At 43.3% G+C, this 6,104-nt stretch overlaps 1 long non-coding RNA gene across 1 annotated transcript; it reads left to right on the top strand.

Annotated features, from left to right (window-relative positions):
- The first annotated feature begins 406 nt into the window (after positions 1–406).
- On the top strand, positions 407–5,677 carry LOC128820860 (uncharacterized). The gene is made up of 3 exons (XR_008440988.1): positions 407–487; positions 3,504–3,548; positions 5,208–5,677. It is a non-coding gene; the product is annotated as an uncharacterized LOC128820860 (long non-coding RNA).
- Positions 5,678–6,104: the final 427 nt, after the last annotated feature.

Here is a 6,104-nt window from a genome sequence, read left to right as displayed (position 1 = left end):
TTAATCAGGATCAGGTGAATGAACCAGTTCTCTGCTTCCCTGTTTCTCAATGAGACAACTGCATCTTGTCAAACAACTGCTTAGCTCAAACAAAGATAAAAACATCCAGTAATTATTTTTATATCCAAGAAACTTGGATTAGAGTGCAGGCATAAAATCAGAGTGTTGCCCCACTTGAAAAGAATTGGTATTTTGCATGCAGAAATATGTATTTTCCTATGAAAAACATGTGGCCTGGGGAATAGCTGAGAAAATATTTATGCCCCTTTCTTGTTTGTTTGGTGGAGGATCCCACATATTCTCCATGCTCGGTGTAGGAGTCCTATGCTAATGTCAACACAGATAAAAAATGTCTGAAATTTTGAGGAAAACTTCTGGGAGCCAACAACCTTCTTTATTCCTACAGGTTTGCAAAGAAATTGAAAAGATTTCTGGATATCCAGTAGGGACACACAATTTGTATTCAGAACCAGCTTCCGAAGTGACAGTAAGATTTTTCCACCGGAGATTCCCTCAATTAACCCCAAGACATGCAAATTGGCATTTTTACTAATATTCTCCAAAGTCTCAGACTTGTGAGGAGCAGAGTCTCTCATTAGCACACCTGTATGAGCTCTGCAGCAAGTACACACAGCTCCTGGCATCAGAATGTTTTCCAACTCCATTCCCAGATCAGCAGCTCCACTCCCACAGGATGCAGAGGACAATGCCTGGATCCCAGCAGCGCCTTGTGCTGCTCCAGAATTTGCAGATCAACAATGCCACTGGGGTTTGGTGGCAGTCCCCTCCAAAAAATAGGGCTGAGGAAAGATGTAGTCCCCTAAAACATGAGAAAATGCACATAAAACAGGATCAAATATAGATATAAAGGAATATAATGTTATATAAGATGTATGATATAATATCAGGGAATCACTGAGTGGTTTGGGTTGGAAAGGACATTAAAGCTCATCTCCTTTCAACACCCTGCCATGGGCAGGGACACCTTCCACTAGACCATGCTGCTTCGAGCCCAATTTTCAGAGTCATTACATAAAGTGTATTAGAAGCAGCATCTCCCACTCTCCAGGCAATGTCCTTTCCTTGCTGAGAGTCCAGACTCCAGCTCCCAGCTGTGAAGATGCTCTCCTGACCTTCAGCTCATCCGTCCTGGCTGTACAAGTGCCCCGGTGTGAGTGTAAAGGATGGTGTTTGTCTGGAAATTGAATCCTGGCCAAGGATTGTTTGTTCTGGAGAGAAGGGTACGATGAAAGGTGAGAAAGACACCGTGGGAAGTCATGAAGATCTCTTGGGGCAGGAGCCAAGAATAGGACAACAACAGAGCTACTCCTCAATGTCTTGGCCGGGGCAGTGCCACTGCCTGAGATGTCCCAGAGGAGCCCAAAGATGCTGTGGGTACACAAGATGCAATAAAAAGGAGAAACATTTTTGTTCATGTACAATGGATAAATATAATGGATACTGAGGGTAAATGTTTAGATACCTGTGAACAAACACTCCTTGGAGATTTAGTCATTGGAGAAAGAACTCCTTGTGCAGCCCAGGATCATTATGGTGTTATCAAAGAGAGACTCTGTAGGAGAAGAGCCATAATGTGCTGAGCTCCAGTACAGTCATAGGAACAAGGCAGCCAAAAATATCACCAAGCACAGCGCTGGATTTAAAAAGGAGCCCTACGAAAAATGAGGCGACTTGTTCAAAGGAAATTAGTACAAGCCACGACGGGGTGAAATGTTTGCAAGCAGCAGAGATATTGTTTAAAGACACCATATTAGAGGCTCAGAGAAAATACTCGGAGTGTATCAAAAAAGACTTTTAAAAAGACCAGAAGAAAGCTACTGTAATTAAAGATCAGAGCGAAGGAGGCTGTTACAAGTAAGAAGACTTCGTGTTCAAACATGGAAAAAATAGAGAGCAGGCATTCTATTAAAAGGTAGACTAAGAGATTTGAAGAACGACTTTCTAAGAGAAGGAATGAATTATCAATCCTTTTACAAACACGAGTGGATTAGGAAGCCTGCCAGGCAGTGTGGAGGGCCAAGAAAGGAGCAGGGTGTAAAATGAGTAACTTCTGATCTGCAGGCCATAGCGGATGGATCAAAGAACACCAAAGGAACTTGAATTTGAAGTGTCTGGGCAGAGAAAGTTGCTTGAAATTATAACAGAGAAGCTGTGGCTGCCCTGGATCCCTGGAAGTGTCAGGCTGGATGGGGCTTGGAGCAACCTGGGATAGTGGAAGGTGTCCCTGGCCATGGCAGGGGGTAGAACTGGATAAGGTTTAAGGTTCCTTCCCACCCAAACCATACCACAATCCCACGATTCTATGATTTGTGTGGAGACATCAAAATGTCCCCCCCAGCCAGGATTGCTTTGCATGTCTCTACATCTTGGTGCCTCTGCACCTTGAAAAATCTGTGCTGCTTGAGTTTCCTTTCTCCCCCCTCAAATAGGATGCTGGGAAGCTGGAAAAGTATGAATGACAGGAATAAGGAGGATGGAAGCAGTGGAACAGCACTAACATGAGAAGAGGGGAATTTGACTAAACTGCACACTTGAGCTGAAGAAAGAGGGAGGGAGTTCTGCACACAGACACGCTATAAGGAGATGAGCAGGCAACATTTATCATTTCATAGCACAAGGTCCAGAGATTGTCTGAGCAAATGCCTGACATTCAGGTTCACCAGCAGCCAGGAGCTGGGGAACAGTCGGCCTCAATCTCCCATTTCTCTACATGTTTGTGAGTGATTTCATCAGAAAGAGAAAACTCCTCCGTGTAGTCTGTGCTGTCTTCCCAAGTTCCAATGAGCCTGCAGTAAAGCAGCAGAAGACCCATGCACGAAAATACCTCTGCAAGGCTTGACCCTGCTTTTGTATCAACTGGAATAAAGGGAAAACAGTGAAATGAGTCCTTCCTCCAACCTCAAATGCTGCTGAAACGTTTCTGTAGGTCAGGTCAAGATCAGTAAAAGTTTCCAAGATGGAAGCTCACAGTGGATAAAGGGAAAAGCTGCTGCCAGGGCTCCTGTGCTTTGTAGCTCTGAAACCTTCTCCTTTGCCCATCTGCTTCTTTAACTGGCAGAGCACTCTGTGTTTTCATCCTGAGGGCTGGGAAGGGCAGAGGGAGGAGGAGGAGGAGGAGGAGGAGGAGGAGGAGGAGGAGGAGGAGGAGGAGGAGGAGGAGGAGGAGGAGGAGGAGGAGAAATGGTGGGTTTGCAGCAGTGGTTATTTGCTCTAGTGACAAGCTGTATTTGTCTTTGGGGAAAGGTGACTATTGCCTGCCTTTGTGACATCAAGATTGATCCCAGAATGTTTAAAATAATAGGAAAAATGCATTGCCCATTGACTTCTCTGGGAGCAGCTTGCACAGTTCTGCAAGCAGATGGCATGATGTATATTAAATTATCACTTATGTCGGGGGGCTTATTTTAAGGATGGAAGTGTCGTCTCTTGGTATTTGTGCCAGAACTGTTCATCCCCAAATCAAGATTTTTGTATCCTTCCAGCCATCCTGGAAAATATTTGAAGGAACATGCCCTTCCCAAAGAGAGGTAAAAACAGCATCATCTTGTTCTTCTTTTGCATCATCCAATGAAAAGCAAATCAACTTTAAAAATCTTTATGACAGAAAGGTCCAAATTGGTGTAAGCTGAACTGAAGACAAATGTCCCCCAGAATTCATTGCAAATCTCCTCCACTTGGGTGAAGGTTCACACTGACAAACAGTGACAACAGGAACAAGGTGTGCAAACACGGCTGGTAAAGCCCAAGAAGTCTAAAGTAAATGCTGAGTCATCAACAATATTTATAACTTGCAACACTCAGAATAGAAGGTACCAAGGGACTGCAATTACTGAGATATGACAAATGTTGAATTTGTATTCACAGCAGCTGCAGGACACTTGGTTGTCCAAGCACATTGCTGCTGAAAGTCACAACCTTTGCTTAATCCGTGTACATGGGTTCTAAGTTATGCTCTGCTCACTTTGTCTGTGAAAATACTGCTGTTGACAGCCCCTAAAAGTTATGCCCAGTTTTGCAGTTCTCCATATCCCACTCTCCCACCTTCTATTCCTTCTCTAATCTGTTTTGATAACAGTCCAATTCTCTGTGTCACTTGCCAAGCCTCTCAGGCTCATTTTGGTGCCTTACATCCCATAATTGTCATGACGCTATTCTGTGGATGGTCTGTACTTTCATACTCTTCATGTCCCTGTTTCCAAACCAGTCTCACAATTCTACCCCATCACAATGAAAAAACAAATTCAATAAACAACATCTGCACCAGGCTTGTTGTGGCCTTCACAGAATCATAGAATAGTTTGGGTTGGTAGGAGCTTTTCAAAGGTCATCCAGTCCAATCCCCTGCCACGGGCAGGGATACCTTCCACTAGACCAGCTCCATTTTGGGATGCTCTATCTCATTTGGAATGTAATCTGGGCTCAGAATAGGTGACAAAGTCCCACGGATTTCCCTGGGACTAAAATATTTATATACCCACAAAACTTCAGTATCTGAGGATCTTTTACGCTTGGAAATGTCTAAGGCCAGGCTAGACAGGGCTTGGAGCAACCTGGGATAGTGGAAGGTGTTCCTGCACATGGCAGGGGGTGGAATTGGATGATTTTTAAGGTCCCTTCTAAACAAAACCTGTGACAAAATTCTGTGACTCAATGATCTGGACCTGTGTCTTCCTGTAAGCACTACACAGCAAGATCCAGTGTAGCAATTCCAATAAAGAATGGAATCAAAAGTCACTACATGCCATGGATGATTAAAGATAATCTAATGGGCATCAGATATATTTTACATATGCTGTTAATTTATTTTCTTCCAAACAGAATATTACCTGGCATTTAATTTCCCTCAAGGACCAGATGCTGTCAGGAAATATCCTGATATTTTTGTTTAAAGCCAGGAGGCATTTCAGGTGTCTCTTAATCCACTTCATTATGATTTTTTCAATGAAACCACCTCAAATACACAACCTTTCCATTTCTATCAGCACCTGAGTGCATTTTGCCAAGCAGTGACAGGCTGCGCTGCAGATCTATTCCCAGAAGAGCCTCCTGTGTTGCAATTCCATAATCACTGTTATTGCTCGATGCCACAACAAAAACAGGGTATTTGTGGTCGAAACCCTAAACATTTCTCATTCCTTTAATGAAATACTAATTTTGCTTTATTTTTACATGTTTCCTTATGCAAGGAGATGAGGAGACAGCTCACATTCCATAAAGATCACCTTCTTGGAGACCAGTAAATGCCTCATTTGCAAGATGTGCTGTTGCAGTGGAGGAAGGAGCCCACGAGAGGGCTCAGGGAAGCAGCCCTGGACCAGCATCCCTGGGAAGCTCCTGGGCAGGAAAAAGCAGGGCCTTGAGGGAAAGCTCATCTCTTCAATCATATTCACCTTAAAACATCTCGTCTAGGGCAAGCCAATAAACAAGCAGTCCAAACAACATCAGCTTTTATTACCACGGGTAGTATCACGCGTGTATTTTTAATCTTTTGCCTGTGTATTTCTTACAAACTTTATTAATCCCGCGAATGCTGCTGCAGGGAATATACGATGGCACTTAGAGCTGATGAAGCTCCCTCTCGGTTTTATGGTGTCGGCACAGCAGGCTCCGCTCAGCACCACATGAGCACATTTATAAAAAGCTTATTACAGCACATAGCACAAGAGTTGTTTGGTTTGGTTTGTTTTTTTTTTTTTTTTTTTTTTTTTTTAACTGAGAAACCAGCACCATTAAATCAGATTATTTTCTTTAGCAGGGCAGCGTAAACAACTCTGTCATTTGTTTTTATAAAGTCATCAGTGCCACTGAACACAAACCAGCACCCACTGATGAGGCCGAGGCAATGCACTTAGAACCACCACCAGAGCATGGGTATGATCCTTATTTTCCACCAAAAAATACAACTGATTGCTTTTTTTTATATATATATATCATTCTTTACAATGGGAGACACAAAGGAAACCCAGCTATTCACCATCCCCTTGTATTTTCCAGCTCAATCCCACCAGTACCTCCAGCAGAACAGTTGCCTTGGTGAAATGTTACCCCAAAGTTAACAGTTTATCTGTTTTCACGCTTATCTC

Source organism: Vidua macroura, chromosome 31 (genome assembly GCF_024509145.1).
Source record: "Vidua macroura isolate BioBank_ID:100142 chromosome 31, ASM2450914v1, whole genome shotgun sequence".
NCBI lineage: Eukaryota > Metazoa > Chordata > Aves > Passeriformes > Viduidae > Vidua > Vidua macroura.
Note: the sequence above shows the minus strand (reverse complement) of the source record. Positions and strands in the feature narration are given on the sequence as shown.